The following is a 25948-nucleotide window of genomic DNA, read 5'->3' on the forward strand; positions in this document are numbered from 1 at the left end:
GCTGGAGAGGATGTGGAGAAATAGCAACACTTTTACATTGTTGGAGGGACTGTAAACTAGTTCAACTATTGTGGAAGACAGTGTGGTGATTCCTCAGGGATCTAGAACTAGAAATACCATTTGACCCAGCCATCCCATTACTGGGTATGTACCCAAAGTATTATAAATCATGCTGCTGTAAAGACACATGCACACGTATGTTTATTGTGGCACTATTCACAATAACAAAGACTTGGAACCAACCCAAATGTCCAACAATGATATACTGGATTAAGAAAATGTGGCACATGTACACCATGGAATACTATGCAGCCATAAAAAATGATGAGTTCATGTCCTTTGTAGGGACATGGATGCAGCTGGAAACCATCTTTCTCAGCAAACTATCACAAGGACAAAAAACCAAACACTGCATGTTCTCACTCATAGGTGGGAATTGAACAATGAGAACACTTGAACATAGGAAGGGGAACATCACACACCAGAGCCTGTTGTGGGGTGGGGGGTTGGGGGAGGGATAGCATTAGGAGATATACCTAATATAAATGATGAGTTAACGGGTGCAGCACACCAATATGGCACATGTATACATATGTAACAAAACTGCACGTTGTGCACATGTACCCTAGAACTTAAAGTATAATAATAATAAAAAAGAAACCCCGTCTCTACTAAAAATTCAAAAAATTAGCTGGGCATGGTGGTGGGCACCTGTAATCCCAGCTACTTGGAAGGCTGAGGCAGGAGAATCGCGTGAACCCAGGAGGTGAAGGTTTCAGTGAACCAAGATCACACCATTGCACTCCAGCTGGGGCAACAGTGCGAGACTCCATCTCAAAAAAAACATAACAAAAAAACAAACAAAAAAAAGATATCTTAGCAAATTTCAAGTATATAATTGTTATCAACTATAATCACTATGCTGTACATTAGGTCTCCAGGACTGATTCATCTTATAAATTTATAACTGCAGGTGTATGCCCTTTGACCAACATCCCCCCTTTAGCAAAGATCTACACTCTTGCCAAGATCTACTCTTTGTACCGACAGAATAGATCTCAAGTCTTCTCACCACACATGCACACACACACACAAAATGGTAATTAGGTGAGGCAATAAATATGTTAGCTTAATTGTAGTATCATTTTACAATGTATATGTATACCAAGATATCACTTTGTATACCTTGAATATAATTTTTATTTGTCAGTCATATCTCAATAAATTTGAGAGAAAACAGAAAAAAATGAAATCTAACCATAGTATGGACTTGTATTGATAATACTGTGCTATCAGTTCATTAATTGTGACAAATGTCCCATATTATGTGTAATGTTAATAACAGCAGAAACCAGTTATGGGGTATATGCCTGTCTATACTAGCTTCTCAATTTTTTGTAAATCTAAAACTATTCTAAAATTAAAACCTTATTTTAAAAACAGAGCATTCATTCATTTAACAGACATTTTTTAACGTTCATATTATTACAACCACTTTGCCATGCACCAAGGACAAAGAAATAAATGGCATGGAGCATCCTATATGATTTAGACCAGTGACTGACTGCAATGGTGTATTAGTCCATTTTCACAGTGCTGAAAAAGACATACCTGAGACTGGGCAATTTACAAGAGAATGAGGTTTAATTGGACTCACAGTTCCACAAGGCTGGGGAGGCCTCACAATCATGGCAGAAGGCAAGAAGGAACAAGTCACATCTTACATGGATGGCAGCAGGCAAAAAAAGAGCTTGTGCAGGGAAACTCCCATTTTTAAAACCATCAGATCTTGTGAGACATATTCACCATCACAAGAACAGCTCAGGAAAGACTCATCCCCCACCCATAATTCAATCACCTCCCACCTCATGTGGGAATCGTGGGAGTTATAACACAAGATGAGATTTGGGTGGGGACAGAGCCAAATCATATCAAATGGTAATTGAGAGGAAGGTGAGGTCACTTCTGGCTGGGTGTTGTAGGGGAATACTGGAGAGGAAGGAGTTAAGGGTAGGCTACATCTACTTTACAATATATGGGTGAGTTTTACTTATGCCTACAAGGCAAGGAAATTTCCCTGGGTAAATAGAAAAAAATAAAAATAGAATAATCAAGCGAAACAAACTCTGCACAGATCATACAAGTGGGAAAAAGTACTAAGGTTCTCTATAGAAGTGTCCCTCAGCAGCTGGTACACAACACAGTCGATGAGTGGTTTAGATCAGTGTTCACAAATATTGAATGTTTGTGTCCTCCCCCCAAAAAGTCATATGTTGAAGACCTAACTCCTAATGTGATGTATGTGGAGATGGGGCCTTTGGAAGATAATTAGATTTAAATAAATCCATGGGCGAGGAGGAGGAGAAGGAGAGGAAGAGGAGGAAGAGGAGGAGGACTAGGAGGAAAAAGAAGAAGGAGAAGGAGGAAGAAGAAGAAGAAGAAGAAGAAGAAGAAGAAGAAGAAGAAGAAGAAGAAGAAGAANAAAGAAAGAAAGAAAGAAAGAAAGAAAGAAAGAAAGAAAGAAAGAAAGAAAGAAAGAAAGAAAGAAAGAAAGAAAGAGAGAAAAAAGAAAGAAGAAAGAAAGAAAGAAAAAGGAGAGAGGGAAGGAGGGAAGAAGGAAGGAAAGAGGTCTCCAAAATCTCTCTCTCTCTCTCTCTCTCTCTACATATATATATATATAGTGTGTGTGTGTGTTCACGTGCATGTGTGTTGGTGAGATTCCAGAAATTACGAAGGTGAGGTAGATATGCAAAGAGTGTGTGTTGATGGGGGATAGAGTTTCAGGGAAATATTAGGTTTCTTTTTTGGTATTTCCTATGCACTCCAAGTAGATGGTGGCTCATTTTACTTAACCTTGCTGTGACTCTGGGACACGACTTTTCCCTAACACAGTTGGATTATTCTTTTACCATTTGCTAGCTATTTATTTAGGAGATATCTGAGGTACACTTAGCTCAGTTGCTTAGCTCTTTCAGTAACTGGGATATAGAAAAAAGAATTCTGATCTTGCCATCAGAAAACCTGAATTATTTCTATTACCAACTCTGTGACCTTGGTGAGTTACCTAAATCCTTCTGAGTCTCAAAACTAGTTTCTGTAAAATTCTTAAAATAAGACCTACCTCATAGGTTGTGTGTGCCATACCAGCTGTGAAGCTGGAGGTCATGAGGTATACAGTCTAAAGTAGACAAATTAATTTCAACTCAAGGAACACATCTAGTTAAATTACAACAACTACCTGTAAAGCTTAGAAGGAATGTGGGCCATGGCCAAGTCCAGGAGTGGGAATATGAGTGACACATAAGTGCTATCCCTGATATCAGGTATTATTTATTATTTAACTTTCAAATGACTATCTCAGGTGTCATCTCATTCCTTCATGACTGATCAAACCTAATCAGTCCGCTCCCTTACTATAATAGAGAAGTCAGATCTATAAGTTTACTTACTCGATGAGAAGCTGTTTAAATAAAAATATAAATAAGTGTAAACAGTACTATGTTTCACCATCTTTTTTATTCTTCAAACGCAGATAGCCTATGGAATAAAAAAAGACCAATCAAAGACATCTAGCAAAATTCTTCTTAAGATGAAAAAAAGTTTTTAATACTTCAATCTGTGGTTTTTGTTCTTTATGGGCAGAGGGCAACATCTGACATTATTTTCCTTTTTCACAGTCAATATGACTATTTGATTCAAAGAGAGGACTCAAGTGCAGTAGAATAAAGATGCTAGAGAAATAAAGAAGGAAGTTTCAAATTAAAGAAGAATGGAGTGGAGATGGGGAGGAAATGCAGATCAAAGTGACAGGGTTGAGGGGAGAAGAAGGGACAAAAGAAATGGCAGATAAGAGCAGAAAGACCAAAGCCAGGGTGAAATGCAGTGAAAAGGAAAGAAGTCAGAAGGAAATATGTTTTCATTTATACTACTCCGGAAGAGTATTTTAAAAGGAATATGATGTCACTTCCATGTCGGTATAGCAAAGATATTTCATAACACATAATTGTATTTCTTTTTGTCCATCAGGACCAAATTATTGCCTTCTCTAGAATTAATTTTTCTACTTTTTAGCGGAGTTTCAGAGAAATACTAAAATGATTTCATTTTTTAAGAACTCATGGTTTACTTATGGCGCCTTTAAGAACATTCCCATCATAAATATAAAAAAAATCTAATCGTACTCTCACAATGTGTATCCCATGAGGATATTTACTTCCAAATTTAAATTTAGTCACTGAAATAGATGTACCACACAAAGGAGAATCAGTGCCAAACCTAATCTCACACTTTTAAGAATCATAAATCTTTACTTTTTAAATGAACATTCAAGCAACAATGATGTCCCTGACACAGAAGGAATGCTATGTTAAGATATTGCATTCCTTGACAAGTTTGCAAGTATGAACATAACACTTGTGGTGGATCTTACTAGTGATATAACAGGAATTTGCAGTTACTTTTAGTTTTAGTTTTATTTGCATTTGAACATTACAATAGATTGGCATTTTGGAATTTGTCTAGACTATAAAATTTTGCTTAGGAAAGTATAGATATGTTTCCCTTGCCCCGAAGGATGAATTCCTACTATACTCGGTGATTGCATCTTGCAAACGAATCTTTATAAAGGAAGTCTCTCTGTATATGCCTATGTCTAACACAGTCAGCTCAGTATATGTGACCATCTCAGTCCTCAGCCTGCCTCTCAGGCAGTTCCCTAAGAGCATCCCACAGGCATTACTCAACTAGTAACAGATTTTGCTAGATTGTTTCACTTCCCAGGAGTGAGATTCAACATGATACATGATCTGACTCATGTAATAGGTCTACAAATTTTTAATTAAAATGTGACTTATGAAACAGTGCAAACATTCAGTATAGGTCAAAGGCTTAGCAAACTATATATTCATTAGCTGGAATATTATACAGCCATCACAAATTATATTTAAATGCATTTTTAAAGGTATAATAATAATTTTTTTAAAATCAGTATTCAAAATTGTATATATGCCATAATTGCATATATAGTGGGAAAAATAAAATTAAGCTTGTATAATAATAAAACTAAGCATGTGTAAAAAGAAATATACTGTAACTGTGACTAAGTAGCTGGACTGTCGTGATTTTTTAAATCTATATTTCCATTTATTTTCAACATTTACTTTAATGACGTTATGCTGTTTAATAATGAATATGCTTGTATTTCAAAGTATTTAACAAAAAGGCCAATTTTGCTCTTGTTTTTCCTCTTAAATTTATTTTTTCCTTTTTTTTTTTTTTTTTTCCTAATGAGAGAGGATCAAGGCAAAGCATAGCAAAGGTCCAAAACAGGAAGATTCAAGTTGGGGACCTAGGATCAGATATGGAAGCTGCCACAAAGAGATAAGAAAGCAAGTAAGCAAGTAAGCACAGCTGCAGGTTTATCGTTATAGGTCAAAGTTACAAACTGAGATTAGCCCACAAAGAGATAGAAAGAGGAAAAGAAGCTTAGCTCTAAGACCAGAAAAGGAGGAAAGGAAGAGGAGGCAAAACCCTGTTATATCATGGGACATCTCATATGTAACTCATTGAGTCTTCATATTTTCTTTCTTTCTTCATATTTTTTTCATGAACTTTGGAAAGAGCTAAGAATCAGCCAGGACTTTAAACTTTGGAGAGAACTAAGAACGAGCCAAAACTTACGATCCTTTCATCATTCAGTATAAATTCCTCCAGGGCCAAGCACCATCTCTGGCACCGGGGATGCAACAATGAACAAAAGAGGACAGCCCCACGCTCCTGCGGTTGATAGTCTTGATGGGGAGAGCTGACAAAAACATAGAAAAATTAATCAGCTAGATAGCTAGCTAGTGTCAGAAATGAATAAGGGCATGAAGACAATAAGATAGGATCATATGACCAGGAAGTGTATTTCCCACAGCCAGGACAGGACTTTTTAAAGCGGTAACATCTGAATTGAAGCCTGATGATACAAAAACCAGTAAAGACCTGAGGGAGGGATGTTACAGCTTTAGAGGACAATCTCACATCAAGCCAGCTCCTGCAGAACACAAGAACCTCAGTGAAAAGAGGTAAACCAAGGCAGGGAGTCTCTGTTAAAGAAGACGAGGAGGACACTTGGTCTCATCTCAGCTCTGGGTGAAAGAAAGTGGGAGGTTGAAAGGTTTCCCTGAAAATTTATATTTACAAACCTGAACTCACATGGGTTACAGCCAGAATATACACTACTAGTAGAGTGGGGGGGATACAAAGCTTAAAATTTAGTTTGAACTTAGTATTTACTTTTCATAAGCAAAAGAAAATTATCTTTAGAGGAAAGCAGCTTAAAACTGGTCCTCAAAAAAACTCCTACAGGTTATGTTCAATAAAACATGTGTTCACAGAAAACAAAAACAACAGACTCAGAAAGACTGCCAATATTAGGATTATCAAATGGGTAGCCTAAATAATTATGCTTAATGCGGTTATAAAAATTAAAGTATCTGTCTCAAGTATTATAGAAACAGTAGACTGAAAATAATGAAACATACTTGGGAAAGAATTAAATAAAGCTTCTAGAAAAAATCAAATAAATATTTTAAAAACTGAAATTAGAAAATCAACAAATAGATTAAAGAGCAGATTAGGCACAAATGGGAAAACACATATAAAAGTACTTTTTAGAGTATATATAAAGTACTCAACAAAATTAGGGATTCATAGAATTATGCATGTAAAGCTGGCTATCCCAGATTACTACCAATAGAATGTTAGAGAAGAGAGTATTCCTGGAGGTTAGCTTATCAAGCATTCTCTCAGAACAAAAATTCTCCCTGAAGGCTCCTTTTATTCAGAGTGTGAGCTCCAAGACAGAAGGGACCAGTGTGACTTATTCACCAACAGATCTCCAGCACTGGAAATAGTTGTTGGTTAAGTGTTCAATACACATTTGTTAACTGAATGAGTGAATAAATGAATAATGACATATTTAATAATAGTTGGTAGAAATCCTACAATGATATTTGGAGATTTTAGTCTAATTCTGGCAACACACATCTCTAAAACATCTGGTTTTAAAAAATGAAAGACTCAGCCCACTAGAAAATAATTTTTGTACTCAATGCCAAATGCCAAGAGATTGACATATAGAGATTTGAGTTTCTGTATATCACTGAATGGTTTGACAGTGGTTTTCTCTTCTTATGCCCTTATTTAGATGTTGTGCTGACAAAATTCAAGCAATACTCCACCTCCACAATCTGTTTCATCTCCCACACTCCCTGCACATTTTGAGATACTGAATTTAAAATTTGTAAATGCCAGTGAATGAGGCTCTGATGCAGTCTTCGGAATTTGAAAACTCCTTATCAATCCTAGCAGATTAGCCCAAGCTTATCTTTAATGTAGCGTATCAGTTGAGGAGATGGCAGGGAAAATAATAAGTAAATAATTTTCACTGCTAAATCTTTTTCAGTTCATGACACATTGTATATTACATGCCTACTCTCCTCTGTCCACTATTAGTTTTTTTCTGGTGCTCAGGCGGATGTGATTCCATCAGTACAAATTAGCTGAAAACCCAGCCATTACATCTACATGGCAATCTACAGATTCACAAATACGATGCCATCTCCACAGGATTAACTTTATGCTGGGCCTTTCATCTACAAGGCCACCCACAAGTTACAAAAGGAGGCAAAATGGTAGCTCTCTGCAAATGTATAATGGAGTCTCAGTGCTCCTGCTTTTAAGCAGGGTCATTTCTGTTCACATGAATGGAATAGATTTTCCGAAATGGATAGAATCCTAGAAAAATGACATAACAACCAGGCTCTGCAAATCAGCTGTAATCATTATATCCTGAAAACCTAATTGAACTAAAAAACTCAAGAGTGATAACCAGAAATCAGGTATGTATGACAAACTTGTAACTAAATTACTAAAAGGTTGGCATTGCCATTTTTCATGCACAGCTATAAATGCCTATGCAAGAAGTCTTACACAGTGTTTCACTCTTTTCTAAATGCTACAAGCTGAAGAATACTATCTCCTTCCTGCATAGAATGTTATGGAAGAAAGAACAGGTAGTCTAAAGTCCAAGGAATAGTTTTTCAAAGACGTCTGAGATTTAAACCAATTCCTACAGAACATTACCTAAATTTTCATTCTTTACTCACCCACAGCCCAGTTGCCTCACACAGTTTGAAATGTGATTGCCAGTTAAGAAAAGCTTCAGTCCATTTGTATTTGGTTCAGAGACATTTTTAATAGTGTTTACAGTCTCAAACACTGTGTGGACAAGTGCTGGAGAGAACCAGCATGTGCAGCTTTCTCCAGCAACAGGTACCAGAAAATGCCTGCAGGCACAGGGGTGAAATATCCTCTCTTGAAAGAAAAAATAAGTGTTGTGGGACAATCTTTCAACAAGATTCTCAGTGTTAGACTATGAAGCAAATAAGAAACCTGGTTTGCAAGCATAAGTTTCCAAGCATCTTTCACAGCTATATGGCATAAACTTCCACAATGTGGTATAAGAATGTGCTGTTTCAGATATTAATGACTTTGTAACTGCATGCAAAGGGACGAGTATGTATACATTGGAGGCAGGTTGACCAGAAAGGTAAATGTGTGCCCATTTCTGATTGCATTTATGTTTGTATTACAGCAAGCTCTTGGAATAAATGACTAGAATGATTTGAAAATTGCTTTGATGCTATAGATATTGGTGCTGATAACATAGGGAAAGGTTTGTTACTAAACTCTACTGGGCCTAAAATTATGCTGGAAAGAATGCAAGTACATATGAGATACATAAAGATATATTAACAGAACACTCTAGTATAAAGCTGAACATCAACCATGACAAATGTCGGGTCCCAAGTTTGCCAGAAAGTAAATTATTAGAGACAGAGGAGAACATACCATTAGGTTGTACAACATGGCAGAAATGCACAAAATTTTCTACAAATATCTTTAACTATGAAGGATTATTCCCATCCCTGGCAACTCCTCAATCAATGTGATATGTTCCTCTGGAATTGATACAGCGTTCTAAAATTTCTTAAACCTACATCAGCACCCTGGAGGTTAGCATCGGGAAGATTCATTTTCTTAAGGTATATAGAGCACTTAGGGAAGGTAGAAAAGGAGTTATCTTGGCTTGGGATTTGGCAGCATGACATTAAAGTAATGGAAATGAAGGGGGAAATTCTGTCAATCATCTATGTGCTTGATATATTCTCGAAACAGAAAGCCTCTAGACATTTAAATTTTTTTTGCATTCTGAAGTCAAAAAATCCAGTCTCTAGTCTGAATTTTGTATTTCCCTCACCACCCAGATGTTTTGAAGAGGCATAAACCCAGATTTAAATTAAAGCCTTGAATCACATTTCAAAAATCATAGACAAAGAATTTATCTATTATTATTTTTCTCCATATTAAAAATCATATCTAGGATCTAAGCTTATAAAAGTGAGCAACTTCACCCTTTTCTTCACGATATGCTTCACTTCTGAAGAGAAAAAACCTGATTATTTTAGCATCACCTATAGTTTCATGCTTGAAACAGCACCTAAGGTATATTCATGAACCAGAAAAGGCCTTATCACTGTTATACAATTCCATTTTGGCATCTACTCAGCCATGAAAGCAGTTTTGTTTTTATGTGAAATGTGCCAGATGGCGTGTGCACTGCATGGTTGAAACAAACACTCAGAACTCAATTCTGCTGCAAGTTCTTTACTGGAGGGAACATTTGGTCATGTGGTTATAACTCCACGTGGTACTTTAAAAGTGACCAAAGCCCTATGTTAGGAAATACTTTTGTTCACATTATTTCAGTTTTTTTAAAAAAAATTAATTTTTGGCAAAAGAGGGATGTGACTTTTGGAGTTGTTGAGAATCATCCTGCTGATAACTGAATTGTCAATTGGTATTGATGTGTGAAATCTGACGCTAGCATAGCTTCTAAAGAAACCACATTTTCCATTTTAAAAAATCATATGCCAGCTAATACAGGTAGAGTGGTTTGGGAAAGACACATTAGATTGTCTCTGAATGGAGAGTAAAATCTCTAGATCATTAAATTGAATGGCACACGATTCATGAGCTGGGAGAGTTCTTTTAATATTGATTTTTTTTTAAAGGAGAGATAAATTCAAGCATACCTTCCTTCAAAGAAAAATAAGTGTTAAATGAATATTATGACCTCTTTATAGAGATCATTATATCACTATAAGGAACAACATTAGTAGTGTAGTATACTATATAAGAGACATATACATATGTGAGGGAGAGATAGACCATTGTATTAATCTGTTTTCATGCTGCTGATAAAGACATACCCAAGACTCAGTGATTTATAAAGAAAAGGAGGTTTAATGGACTCACAGTTCCACGTGGTTGGGGAGGCTTCACAATCATGGCAGAAGGTGAAAGGCACATCTTACATGGCAGCAAGCAAGAGAGAGAATGAAAGCCAAGTGAAAGGGGTTTCCCCTTATAAAACCATTAGATCTCATGAGACTTATTCACTACCCCGAGAACCATATGGAAAAAAACACCGCCATGATTCAATTTTCTCCCACCAGGTCCCTCCCACAGCATATGGGAATTATGGGAGCTACAGTTCAAGTTGAGATTTGGGTGGGAACACAGCCAAACCATATCAACCATGATGACATTCAATGAACATGAACAAATATTGACCACATGCTACCTGACTGGCATTGTGCCAGGTGAGAAAAGAGACATATGACCTCATCTTGCTTATTATTTTAGTTGAAGAATACAAGAAAGCAATCCCATTCACAATAGCTACCACAAATTAAAATAAAATAAAATACCTAGAAATAAATTTAACTGAACAGTTGAAAGACCTCTATAAGGAAAACTATAAAATACTAATGAAATAAATTGAAGAGAATATAAACAAATGGAAAAACCTCCCATGTTCACAAATAGGAAGAATTAATAGTGTTAAGATGATCATACTACTCAAAGCAATCTACAGATTCAATGCAATCCCTATCAAAATACCAGTGACATTCTTCCCAGAAATAGGAAAAAAAAATCCTAAAATCCATATGGAACCACAAAATACTCCAAATAGCCAAAGTAATCCTGAGCAGAAAGAGCAAAGCTGGAAGCATACCAAACTTCAAAATATATTACAAAGCTATAATAGCTAAAACAGCATGATACTGGCATAAACAGACACATAAACCAATGGAACCAAACAAAGTCCCAAAATTAATCTATACATCTATAGCCAACTGAAGTTTTACAAAGGTCTTAAGGAAATTCATTAAAGAAAGGATAGTCTTGTAAATAAATGCTATTATGAAAACTGGATATCCATATGCAGAAGAATGAAACTAGACCACCACCTCTCACCCTATGCAAAAATGAACTCAAAATGGATTACAAACCTAAATGTAAGACCCAAAACTATAAAACTACTAGAGGAAAACATAGGAGAAACACCTCAAAACATTTGTCTGGAAATAGATTTTATGAATAAGACCTCAAAAGCATAGGCAACAAAAACAAAAATAAACAAATGTGATTAAAACAAACTAAAAAGCTTCTGCACAGAAAAAGAATTAATCAACAGAACGAAAAGAGAACTTACAGAAGAGGAGAAAATATCTGCAAACTATTCATTCAAAAGAGTATTAATATCCAGAATACACAAGGACTTCAAACATCTGAATAGAAAAAACTAAACAGTCTGATTTAAAAATTGGCAAGTGACCTGAACAGACATTTCTCAAAAGAAGACACACAAATAGACAATAAATATATGAAACAAGGTTCAACATCGCTAATCATCAGGGAAATGCAAATCAAAACCACAATGAGACATCATCTCACCTCAGAGTGGCTATTATTTTTTAAAAGGACAGAAAAAAACAAATGATGGTGAAGACGCAGAGAAAAGGAATTTTTTTGTTTGGTGGAAATGTAAACCAGTATAGCTAGGGACAACGGTATGGAGGTTGCTCAAAAACTACTGATAGAACTACCATATTCTCCAGCAATCCCCCCGCTGGCCATTTACCCAAAGGAAAGGAAATAAGTATATAAAAGAGACATCTGGCTCCCATGTTTATTGTAACAGTATTCACAGTATCCAAGATGTGGAATCATCCCATGTCTAACAACAGATGAATGTGGTATATATACACAATAAAATGCAACTCAGCCACACAAAAGGATGATATCCTGTCAACAAGATTTAACTGCATAAAATAGAGCTAAAATTGAATACTATATTATCAAAACATGAGACAATATGGTGATCTTAGCAGCTCTCCTCCCAGTAAGCTCTACAAATCCCTGTGGAGATTTGAGGTGAGCCTTACCTCTCTGGCTACCAGAGCTCTATTGCCATTTCTTGGGATACGGTCAGAGGGGATCTAGTCTTTGTCCTTGCATCAAAAGTTGCTATTTGCCAGGCGTGACTCATGCCTGTAATCCCAGCACTTTGGGAGGCTGAGGTAGGCGGATTGCTTGAACCCAGGAGTTCAAGATCAGCCTGGGCAACATAGTGAAACCTCATCTCTACTAAAAATACAAAAAATTAGCTGGCATGGTGGCATGCATCTTGTATTCCCAGGTACTTAGGAGACTGAGGCAGATCAAGGCTGATTGAGCCTGGGAGATCAAGGCTGCAGTGAGCCGTAATTACACCACTACTCTCCAGCTTGGGTGACAGACCAAGATCCAGTCAAAAAAAAGAAGAAAGAAATTGCTATCATTTTGAGCTAAACTTTGAGCCAGCCTGTCCTTAGCTCACCTGTCCTAAATCCATGTCCCATCTGCCCACTACTCCATCCACTGATTAATAACTTAACTTACTTGTGCCTTCCAAGTTGTACGTTCTTTGTAGACAAATACAAGTTCGAACTGTCATTTGTCATGTCTATACTAATGAAAACAGAATTCAGACCCCTTGCAAGAGTAACAGAATAAGGAGCCCCCAAAGGCACCTGAAGTTTGAAAGGGCTGAAAGAAAGAGTCATCAACAAGAAAAAGGGAACCAAAATAAAGAGGATAGGCTGGCAGCAAACCTCACTCACACAGTTACCCAGAGCAGGTTCCTCTATGTTGCCCCAAAAACTAATCAAAAACCTGATGATGAGTAACCACCAGTGAAGACATTTCTTCTTCTTTTTTTAAGACATTTCTTAAACTCAGAAACACCTAGCTGAAAAGGACCTTGGAGATCATCTGAGTATTTTCATTTTGCAGAGTCAAAAATAACTCACTTGAGGACATGAGCTTGAGTGTCGGTGCTCTTTCTAGTGTCATATGATACTTCTCGGGACAGACCTGTGCTGGATGCTGTAAGTGGATGCACTTCCTGTTGGAGGAAAGGAGGTAAACCTAGCAGCTCTGCTAAAGAATCAGTTCTTGGGTTTTTTTTCTGATTCATTTTTAATCCCTAAGTTGGTACTATGCTGTCTAATTTTCTAATTTGATGCCTGTATACTTCTAAACCAGCTCATAGCATTTCAACAGGGTCAGTATGAGGGTGAGGCAAGAGAGATGCCTTATATGATCCTAACAGTGACTGTCTCCTTATATTTTGCATCTTAACTGTCTTACTCACCATACATTAGACCCAGCCCTGCATTTTAACACATCTAACAAACTGTGGTTCCTCATTTATTTGTACAGGTCAAGATAGAGAATCGGGGAGCCGACTATTTAGATTATAAGGCAAAAAACAACAAACATATACAAAATGAAGCTGTTACTTAATTCATCACTCTTTCCTGAATACTGATTATATTAGCAAAACAGAGATGGAGCCCCTATGACCTAGAACTATGAAAATACGAACAGTTAACTTTAGTATGTTAAAGGATCCCAAATCCAAAGTAATCACATCTCCAGCAGACTTAATTTAAGACGCTTCTAAATTTCAATACCTGACCTATGGGTTTTAAATTTAATTTGAAATACAATTTTTCGTCTAAATTATGGAAGTAATAATTACCTTAAAGAGGGAAAAACTGCTAGTGCTATTCCTATATGACCAACGGAAGAGAATAAGTAAATGGAGAACTGGCAGAAATCAAAAGGGCACATAAAACATATGATCATTTGTTGGAATATATAGCCTTTCAGCTTTTGGAATATAGACTAGATTAGGGTGTGACTTCTCTTTTGGGTAAGCCGTGCTGTTTGAATTAGAGCACTTAACTCTGCCAGCACCAAGGGCTGAACTGATCAATAATATATATCTCATGTTGTATTGCAATGAGCCCAATCAGTCTTTTGGGCTGAGAGTGTTGGGTATAGTGCTTGACAGAATAAGCACAGCTCATGTGATGGACAACTCTTCGTCTCAGTCTCACAAGAGCTTGAATGTGAATGTCAAGGAAGAGTCAGAGAGTATAGTGACAGTGAGAAGTTGGAACTCATTTTGTTGCACTATTAGAAATCCAAGGCAAACCCAAACCAGCTTAAACATCCACAGGAAGTTGGTTGGCTCAGGGAATCCAAAGTAGGGTTGAATAATCAAAAACTAGAAAGTTTGGGGTGTATTTGGGCCTCAGGAACAACTAGGGCTAGAACCAGGATCATGAATGTCATAATGTCATGAATTTCTCTCTCTCTTCCCCCACCCCCCACCTCCCTTTCTTTTTCTCTTTTCTCTTTGTGCTCTTTGTGTCTTTCTCATGTTGGATCCCTTCTCTCCCACTGCAGAACATCTTTTTCCAAATATCAGAAAATTTAACCTGGAGAACAAGGTCATGTAAGAAAATGACGTCACTAAAATAGCTACATTTAAATTTCATTGAGAAAAGAGTAGGGAAAAAAGAGGTTGCTAGAGAAATAATTCCATAGATGTTCTTTTAGCAATCATTCTAAATGTTACATTCAACCAAAGACTAGTTTACCCTTTAAAGAGGAAGACAACCGCAACAGATGTGGTGTTAGAATCTAGGCATTTCCTTATTTTACATAATTTAAAATTTAGAGGGAAGAGAATGAGGACATTTGGATTACTTTTAGAGACTACATAATATACTTGTGTTTATGTGCCTACCTTTCCTGTTTTGGGGAGCCTAACATCTTCTTGTCATGAGGGAAAAATAGAAACAGGAAAATATTGGATCGCTGATACACTTTATTGGCCCTAGTTTCAGGAAGATAAACTCAAAGAGATGGTGTGGCACCCCCCTGATTACCTCATCCCAGAGAAACATCCTCCATGTTTCCAGTAGCCAGTGGGAGAAGCAGCACGTGAGGCAGTGCAGTGTTGTTATTGTTATTATCGTTGTTAATTTTATTTGGAGGAGTGAGACAGCAGGAGGCCTATTGCTATAGATCTTAACATAATAAAATTTCTTAGAGCAATGCTCCACAGACAATTCTCCCCTGCCCTGATTTGATAGTTCTCTAAACCTGTTTAATAGATGATAGCTACATTAATTATTTACATTAATTAATGTAAATAATTGCATTAATACATTACAGTGCCATTGCACATCCATGGAACTTATTAATTAATCCATTAAGTAATTATTAAATTTCAAGATTGACCTGCACATGGGAAATAGAGGAATGTAAATTACAGAAACCTTCTGGGGTACAATATGCATTCATTAACATCCTTAAATTCTATCAGTCAACAATTCTCCAAAAGCATAGAAGAAAAGAGTTGACTCTACTTTCCTAATCATAATAACAGCAATAATAATGAAACAACCAAGCAACATCAACAATTAGTATTATTACTTGTAAATCAAAACAACTAGCATTGATTGACAGTTTGCAATACACAAGTACAGCTCTGGAAGTGTTATGTGCGTACGATCACTCCACTTTCCTTGCAAATAACAAGAATTCAGTTTCCAACTGAAGCATATATTCTTAAGACCCTCAAAATCCAGCAAGGCATACTTACAAAAATCCAGCCTATTAATCTAATAGGCACATAATAAATGTTTAAAATCCAGTTTTTAAACAATAGAGACTCTTCACTCTAGACCACAATTTCCAGAATTCTGCTGCCAAATGTTTTCGACAGAAAGAAGGAAAGTATTTATTTGCTCCCTCAGATACTCTAGGGTTTTCCTGTATAACAGTATTTCCTGAATAGTAGCAATTTGTCACATGACTAAACAAATTCATCAATTTAGTCATGAGGTATTCTTGACCAACAGTACACTGTATAGTTACTATCGCACCAAAAAAGAAAAAAAAATCCTAAAAGTTAGTCACATCCCCCACATAATCCATCTTCTGTAAAGAGATTGCATTCCCTTTGCATTCTTTTTCCAATTCAGAACATGGGCCTTGTCCTTTTGGGTACTTTTTAGATTTCAAAACTTAATTCAAAAATATTTATTTTGTGCCTATAAGGACATATTCCTTGAATGAGCCAACAAAATAAATGTTACACTCAACTGTGCTTTGCCTGTAGCTCTTAAGATTTTCCCCTTAAATTAGTAAAACATACAAAATTCAGATGGCAGCATATGGTGCCTTCCATGGAAACATTTCCTTTAAATTATTGAGAATTCTGCAATCTGATTCCACTTTAATAAACATATGAAAACTACCTCTTACATTATAAATGTGTAACTAGCTAGATTAAGTATTTTCATATGCTTTGCTGATTTTTCCAATACCTTCAGGAGTTAGACTAAATGTTTTATGTTTAATCGAAAGGTATGATGCATGCTATTTATCATCTATTAAGCATCAACTTAAATATTTCTAAAATATGAAAGGAAGTTACCGTCTGCATCCAGGCAGAGCAAACAACCCAGCCCTGAGGCTTAATACATTACAGTGCCATTGCACATCCACAGAACTTATTAATTAATCTATTAAGTAATTATCCTTCAAATTTCAAGATTAACCTGCACATGGGAAATAGAGGAATGTAAATTATAGAAACCTCCTAGGAGAAAATTTGCAAATGTTCATTAACATCCTTAGAATTGTTTACCACTATTTGAACCAGAAATTCTACTTCTTTGAATTCATCTTAAAGAAGCAAAGAAATACACAGAATAATTTATATTTATCACAGCATTATTTATAGCAGTATAATGGCATTCTCCAACCTTTGATTTTATAATAGGGTAAAATTTTCAGTCAATACTCAAATTATGATGCTTATGCAGGAAGTTGCTTATGCAGGAAGTAAGCTGACCCGCATAAGATCTCTTGTATATGTATATGTGTATGTATATGTATACACCAAAATGTTAGCAGTGATTATCGCTGGATGGTTGGGTTATATACAATTTTTGTTTTATTTTTAATATTTATCCTGCAATTTCCAAATTTTTAACTCAAATTATTATTTCCATTATTTTAACTAATTAATATAGCACATATTATAAAAGCTATCGAGGTACTAAATATGGGCTGTTGCCCAGTCTCCCACCAATGACCTCCTCCTTCAGAAAATCTATGCTTGAAAACCTTGGTTTTCTGCTTGCCTAAGAAAGCTCCCAGGAAGCTTCAGATACCAGCTTTTAAAGATGTGCAGTACCCCTCAGTTGTAATATTGTGATCTACTCGCATCCCACATGCATTACTCCTACTTGCTCATTTTACGAATGAAAACACAGATGATGGGCTCCCTGGCAAAGTCACACAGGTGCATCATCTCAGGTAGAATTTACATTTGTGTCAGTTAATTGTCAAGCTTGTTTATTCAAGAGTCTAATTTTGCAGATTCCATTTCTCTTCAGAGTGGAGGTCCCCACCAATGGAATATGGAGGCTGCAAAATTTTTCACTTTATCCTAGAAATGACTGGGTTCAGGATAAATCCAGATTGGCAGCATCCTACCCAACACCTCCACCCATATGTATAAGGAGCAGTTCAAGCTAAATTTTTAGAGACTCTTCCGATAGCATCCCATTGCCCACTCAATGATTTTCAGGCCCCTTACCCTTACATTTTCGATTTTCTATATATGAACTATCCTCAAGACCATATCTGGCTATATTGATTTCTATTTCCAGATATGATTTTCTTTTTACCCATTTTTACTTGCAATAATATAAACATATACACTGGTTTTCAGTTTTCATACATTTTTTATGCTGTTGCCACTGCTTAAAATTCCCTGCCCCATATGGATTATGTCCACCCATTATACCATGTCCTGCATCTACATGAGACCCAACAAGCCTAATCTAATTTCTGGTTCTGCTGGAACCCCGATCAAAGCTGCCTACATTTTTTCTAAACTTCTCAAGTTTTAAAATATATTTCCTCTTTTTTTTATGAAAGCAATGCCTGCATAATAATGCTGATATTGTCCTAATAAAAACTTAAACATCTGCATGTAAATTATGCAACACCATTAACAGGATTCCAAGACAGAAAGCAGGATTTGCGAAGGGAAAATGGGCAAGTAAATTCTCATATCTATTTAATTACACAGCACTCACGTAAAATTTCCTTTGGCTGCCTCCATCAACATAGCAATGACTTTCATACCACTTTGACAGGGCAATTTCATCTACTTGGCAAAGCAAAAGGGAAAATAAAATATCATCAATCCCTTTGATTTGATTCATTTCTTCTTTCATTTTTAGCTTATTAGTTTGTATGCATTTCTAAGAGCCACCAAAATATAATGACCTAAACACACACACACACACACACACACACACACACATTAAAAAAAAAAAAAAAAATCGGAGAAAAGCAGGTTGTGGCCAGATGATGAGTGACTTTTAGGTCAAGCTATGAAGTTTGAAAAATACCCTGTAGGCAAAGGGGGTCCTCATGAATATTTCGGGGGACTAACTTGATCAGATTTCTTTCTCAGGAAGATGTACTAGTATTGATGGAGAAATGAGGTATGGGGACCTACAGCGATAATCAGGCAAACAGTGAATTAAGGTGTAGAAAAGTTGGAAGAAGGAGTAGGGATGAAGAATAGAGGTCACGCTATACATAGTTCTGAAAGGCAATATGATGATTGTTTGACTCTAGGGAGTGTTATTCTATGTGTGTCGTAGAAAACTGGCTTTTAAAGAATATTTTTGAAAACAAACATTAGAATTTTTAATGTTGTATGTCTATTATCACCTATAGAGAAAAAGCAGCAGCTGCAAACCACAGCTAGCTCATTTCTAATGCTGAAAAAGAAAGTGAGCACTGCAAACTGTTCCCCCGACTCTAATCTGCCCATCCATGAGTTTGAAATGACAAAAAGTGAAAAAGAAGTCTCCTCTAGACAGAAAAATTTCATAAAGAATGATTTCCTAATAGAAACAATACAATACACAAAAAGAGGAAGCTATAAAGAGCAGAGGGTTAAGTATCCAGTAAGTCCAAATGCCAAATGTTGAGTTGCTAAAATAGATGAGGGTTACTGGAGATTTTCCCGAAATGAACCTTTTAGACTGCTTGTCAATTCCTCCAACAGCAGTTCATCACAACATAGGCTGACAGATCACACCGTATTTTAATATTAACTCATCCACAGCTCCAAACTCAGGTGCTTCAAGAAGTCTAAAGCCCAGGGATGCCGTAAACAGGTTTAGCTGCCCAGGTTTTCTCAGCCTTGAAGATTAACTCTCATGCCCTTGATTCATTCTCAGAATGTGCAGAAGAGAGGAGTGTTGGTGTCTCAGTAAGCACCTTTCTGTGCATGTAAGATGATAATCGTCCAAAAAATTGGAAGCTGGGCACTTTAATTTTCTACCATCTGTAATCATATGCAAACTGTGGTAAAGCCAAAAATGGAGACAAGGTAGTAGGGCTTCTAACATGCTATTTCTTGTGTCTTTTTTCTTTTTCTTTTGGACTCTAGATCTGGAGAAAATAAGCTGTTTGCAACAGGGTAATTCAGTTATATGATGCACTCATGCAAAATCCCATTTTAAGTGACAGGTCATCATTATAAAGGAACCACATGATATGGATAGGAGCTGGCACAGATTCTAGTGAACAGCCGTACTCCTTTATTTGAGTGGCTGCATCATAAATCAGAGTGAACCAAAGTGAAAATGAACCATTTTTTAAGACTAGAAACTCCATGCTCACTCAGAGTAGAGGGCTGCACAGGCAAGCTGACAGTTTCTGTAGACCACGGATGGGGCAGTCAAGTTTCCACTAGGTGGGAATTTCTGATGCAATAAATGACACACCTAAAATTATAACTGAATCTAAAACACCACCCCCCTAAAAATGCCTTTAAAACATGAAATTTCTGTAGGATAATAAATCATACAGGAAAAAAAGTTAAAATTCAAGCTTATATGTGTTAGCAAAATTAGGCATGATACAGTCCAATTTAAATGTTTAATAACGAATAAGCCTAATAGATTGGGTTACATGCATACATTTAAAATATGAGAACTACTCTAGGCTCCAACTAGAGCTAGAAAACTACCTACCTCTATGTTATAGTAACTGCAATTTTTAAGGAAGAAATTCTAAACACCTCATTTCTCAGCAAAGCAACAAGATGTAGTGGAATAAACACAAGCTTCAGAGGCAGATGTGGCTTCAAACTCCACCTCTACTACTTAGTGACAATGTGACTTCACTGCTTGAAATGTTGGGTGAATGTTGGATAACTATATTGGCTTCATCGGTTAAAGTAAAGGTAACAGGTAGAAAACACCTCATAGAATTCATGTTAATTTCCATTTCCCTTCCTCCATTTTTTTCCTGTTTTGAAATGAAGCAAAGCTCTTTCAGCCTCCAAAGGGATCAATTATGGCAGTGGTTGGTCCCAAGCAAGTCTGTGTGTTAAGAGGCATCCCACGTGGTTTCTTGTTCATTTCATTCAGGGCACCTTCACTGCAACTTCCTTCCATTTTCTCTCTTTAAAGATGAATTTGTGTTTCTGCCTGGAATACAAATTGCTTGAGTTGCACTTAGTCTGGTCCTGACAGCTAAGATAAAACTTTCATGGAGAAGTGGATTGTGCCCAGGCAACAGCAAAGAAAATGCAGCCTCTCAAATTGGCTTAATTGTACTATTTTCAAAAAACTGTTGAAACTATTACCTCCTCTGTTTCAGTTTTTAAAGCTTTTGATTAAAAAAAAAAAAACCCTCTTGTTAGTCCTGTAATTTGTACTTGCACAGAAGAGATCTAAATGTATTTCCTGAGTATATTTTATAAAAATATCAGATATGACAGAAATATCAAGGATCGGCTCTCTAAGAGAAAAACAGAAAGTTCTCACTTCTGTAGTTTTCACTCCAATATGATACTAAGGTGTTGTGCCTGGTTTCAAAGAATAAAAACACCCATATGCAAGCATATAGCACAAAGAAGGGGTGTCCCCCTGCTCAGTTCCTCCTGCAACAAATTCTCAACATTCAGGGCATCCAGAAGATGGCAGAAATTCAGTCTAGGAGCTCATTCCTCCAGTGTTCATCAAGGGCCCTTCAACCCAACACTGCTTACGCTTCCACTTTTGCAAAAGGAAGGGCACTGAGTGAGGCTATCCCGGCCTCAGCTGAATCTACAAAGGGTGCTTCATGCTGCCTAGTTAATTATTCTGGTATCTTGATTATGCAGGAATAAAGCGCAGGAAAAATTTTCTCATTTTCTTGGTTACAAAATATTAATGATGAGATTAAACAATGGATTAATAAACTCTGTTAGATATGATGCTTAGATGAAGTGTTCGCACACTGAGAGTATTTGTCCTCTGCTTCCAAGAAGGTTTCTTCCTCCTGCATTTCGACCATGAGAACAAAATGAGAGCGTACACTCATAGTTTTTGTTCGTGGCTCTGAAAAGAATGATATATGATGAAAGAAGACAAACTTACGCCCACAGTTCAAACTATAAGACAAAAATGTTCTGTCCAGGGGGGCAAAGCACAGGTGAAAGGGGAAGCAGAAAGAAAGTAATAGTAGCCTATACACAGTAAATACTCAACAAATATCCATTGTTTTTGTTGCTATTGTTGCCATCATTGTTTGGTTGTCATCATGACTGAGGGTAAGTACTGGGTAAGTTGAGTAGAAGGAGGTCAAAACAAAATAGAAAAAAAATAGAAATAGATAAATATGAAGAGATATTTTAGAAAGGAAAGAGATATTTTAGAAAAGGAAAAAAGATAAGAGGATATAAAGAAATAGAAATTAGGTAATTAGGAATGCTCTGGAACGTTATTAAATAGGTAAGTATAGGTCAATGTCAGCCATAAGGCACTGAGTGCTTTAGAAGAAAATTGACTGCATAAACAAGAGATCATTTTGTTTTTAAGGGACAACACGTAGAAAATTCACAGAGTATATAAAAATTCAGCCTATCTTTCTAAATGGACCTCTCCCAGGGCCTGTTTCTCATTTTGTTCTGAACTGTGTAGAGCACATTTAAGTACAGGACTTCACATATGTTGACTTTTAAAGAAGAACTTCACTTCAGGAGCTCTTCAGGGACTACAGCAAGATGAGAAACAGAACTTGGGTGCTTTTCATCTTCGTCTGAACAGTCTGCTCTTCTTTCATTGTCACAAACACACAGTGCCCATTTTTCAGATGCTACAGTCTCATATCCACAGCAGCTGACATACAGAAAAGAAACAGATATCTTGAGTCTTTTCTGAGATTTTGTTAAGCATGAAACTTTTTAAGAACAACTTAGGTTTCTCAGAATTAACTCATAATTGTCTACGCTTAATGTTTTTAAAGATAACTCTAGTCTAATAAAAAAAAGTTTAAAACCGTGTCATATTGAACCTTTAGTTCAGTCTAGCCAGTGACCAGATCAGTCCTCTGGTAATTTAGCCAATTACTGGATCAGCCCTCCATTTTCTCCCTCCAATTGCATGGCCCTGTAATAGCTGACCTTGAGTTCATAGAGGCCGTGTCTCTATAAACGACAATCACTTGAAATTTGCCTAATCATGGAACGCCGAGTGTCTTACTACCCAAATTGTACTCACCATTTCACTGAACTGTTTTTCAATTTCAAGCATATTGTCAGCTAGTGTGATGTTTACTGTGCAGTAAGTTAGTTCTCTATTATACAGGAACCCCCTAAACATAAGAAAAGTACACAATTGCTCTTCTGAAGTGAGAAAATGTACATGCATCCATGGCAGATTACAACACTGGTGAATTTAATTGTGACCACAATTCAAGTCCAGGCCATTCATGTGGATAAAGCTTCAGTACACACACAAGAGCCATCACCTGTGTTGTGAATGAACCCAGTAACTCACTAAACCTTTATTATTAACGTTGCTCACAATGTTCTAGACACTATGCTATAGGATTTGCATGTGGTGTATGTTTTATTTTCAGAAAGAACACAATGAAATCAGTACTATCACTAGGCAAATTTACAGATGAAGAAACTATTGCTGAGAGAAGGAAGTCACTCCCAAGGCCACACAGCTAGCTCGTGTCAAAGTCAGATTAGAATCTGGATCTTTCTGTCTCCAGAGCCATGCTCAGAAATACTCTTCACTAGCTTCAGTGCACATATCACCTGGAGACAATTTCTTATTTATTTCTGTACCCTCTTGAACTGGAAATGCCTTCTGCTTTGACCAATGGAATACAGTAGAACTGATGTTGCACTAGATGCAGGCATAACCATCCGTAGTCTGGAATCAATTGCTTCCTGTCTTTTTAAGCCAAAAGGTTACCCTGACACCATCATTCCATGAGAAGCCCAGAATACAGAGAAAGGCCCCGAAGGTTGAGATAGCATGTGGGGAAAGAGAGAGAGAGAGAGAGAGAGAGAGAACCAACAGCAGACTACCAAGTACCAATATGCCATATACAAGATAAGATGCCACCTTGGAGACTTTGAGGTGGATCCTCCCACTCTGGTCACCCCAGTGGGCACCACGTTCAGCAGAGACCCACAAAGTTATATGCAAAATAAATGGTTATTTCAAGTCCTAAACCTTGGAGTCATTTGTCATGGAGTAATAAATGACTGAAATACACTACCATACGTAATTATAAAAATATATATATACATATATATATATAGAGAGAGAGAGAGCTATATACTGAAAACAAAATAAAAAATAAATGCTTTATGCAGAATCTAATTTTAATAAAAATCTGGGTAATTGAATAAAATTTTTTCCCGTAATTATTTGAAAATTTTCTTGTTCTCTCATTTTCACCTTGAATGTATAGATATAGCCATAGAATTCTGACTCTGTGGTCAAGATTTTATAATAGTTTATATATTTTAAACTTCAACAAATTTGATGTACTGACGTTCATAATATATTTTCCTTTAATTTTGTATTTCCCCTTACCTTTAGAGCAACTGCAAAATTCTGCTATCTTCTACAGGGGTATAAAATACCTACAAAGATCTACATTCCCCTCTTTTGCACCAGATTCATCTGTTCAGAGATAAAAGTCAGTCTAGGTTATTAAATGGATTTGTATATGTTCTGCTCTAGAGAGCTGAATTGGTACAGGAAATCTTCATTATCATAAGTTTCCAGATGAACACAAATCCAAAGTGAAATTTAACAAATTTTTAACTTGCATAAGCAATAGTTAAGTTTTCAGCACTATTCCATTTTCATGCTGGAGATGTAATGGCATCTTATCCTTTTACCCTCATGCCTAGACACTCTGCACAGAAAATCCTTCCTTGATCATTAAAATTGATGCACATACCAAATCATTGAATAACCACATTCATCCCCATCTGCTAGGGAGGCACAGTGCCACATAGATGTGCTCCGCCAGGACTTTTGAGGCATAACAATCAACCGAAGATGGGATTAGACATAAACCACGCTGATTGCAACAATAGTTCGCCCAGTCCAACTTTCTGTTTAGCCCTGGGCAAAATATTTCAATAGAAAACATTATGGCTGTTACGTGTGTACATAATCAATTACAAAGGTTAGTGCCTGGGTCAACCTGATGGAAATTGTATCTAAAGTTTCTAAAATTTCCCGCCATGTAATGATGACCTTTCCCTTCACTATCAATGGCCACGTTACCATCTGCAATTGGAACACTGTGTCTTTCCCCTTACCTAGGTTGGATCTCTACCTTATCCTAACCCACAAGCACCCCCTCACTTGCTTTCTTTAGTTTATTTCTAAGTGAAATTTTCATAAAATCTGTGCCAACCTGTCTCCCATCCCTCAAATCTTCAGCTCTACTTTCCATCCTAATCCCTTACCCAGTTTCATGGTTTATCTATAATTTATAGCCAATCACTTCCTCTAATAATTCAGACTCATGTACCCAACTGTTTGGGGGTCATCTCCACATGGATATACACAGGCACCTCAATCTGAATGCATCACAAACTGAATCCACTATCTTCAACTCACCAATTCCCATTTTAAGGAATAGCAATATCATCCACCCTGTACCACAGATCCTCTCCCTTTCTCCAAACCTTCCATCTGTTACCAGGCCCTGCCATGTTTTATCTCCTCATAAGTCTCAAATTCAGCCCCTGCTTGAAATCCTTCTACCATTGCCTTAGTTCAAGAGCTCATTAGCTCTCACTTCAACTATTGAAAAAGCTTTCAGTCTTCACACATTAGCTCCTTTAAAGTAATAGCAGTTAACATTTATTGAGTGTTACCAGGACTCAGGTACTTTCCAGGTTTATTATACATATTAATAGGTGCTTTTATGATTCCCTATTTTAAATATTAAAAAAGGAGGCAGAGAGATTAAGTTACTTGCCCAATATCACATCTAAACATGGTAGAAGCAGACTAGGAATCCAGGCAGTCTGGCTAAGCTTTTAACTACTCTACTCCACTGCCTGATCTTGGCTTTCCTTTGTTTGAAGTGGCTGCCAATCACTCACAGACCTAAAAGCAAGCTCCCCAGAAAAGTGTTCAGAGCTCTTTTTAATGGAACTCCTACCTACTGCTCTCATGTATTTCCAGGCTTTCCCCCTTCCTTGGTCTTTGCTTTCTATGTGCAGATCTGCTCAGGACTCTTCAGTCAACTCTGTCACCAGTCCATGTTTCTCTCTTACCTCTCGCTTTCACACACT

Source organism: Theropithecus gelada, chromosome 13 (genome assembly GCF_003255815.1).
Source record: "Theropithecus gelada isolate Dixy chromosome 13, Tgel_1.0, whole genome shotgun sequence".
NCBI classification, from domain to species: Eukaryota; Metazoa; Chordata; class Mammalia; order Primates; family Cercopithecidae; genus Theropithecus; species Theropithecus gelada.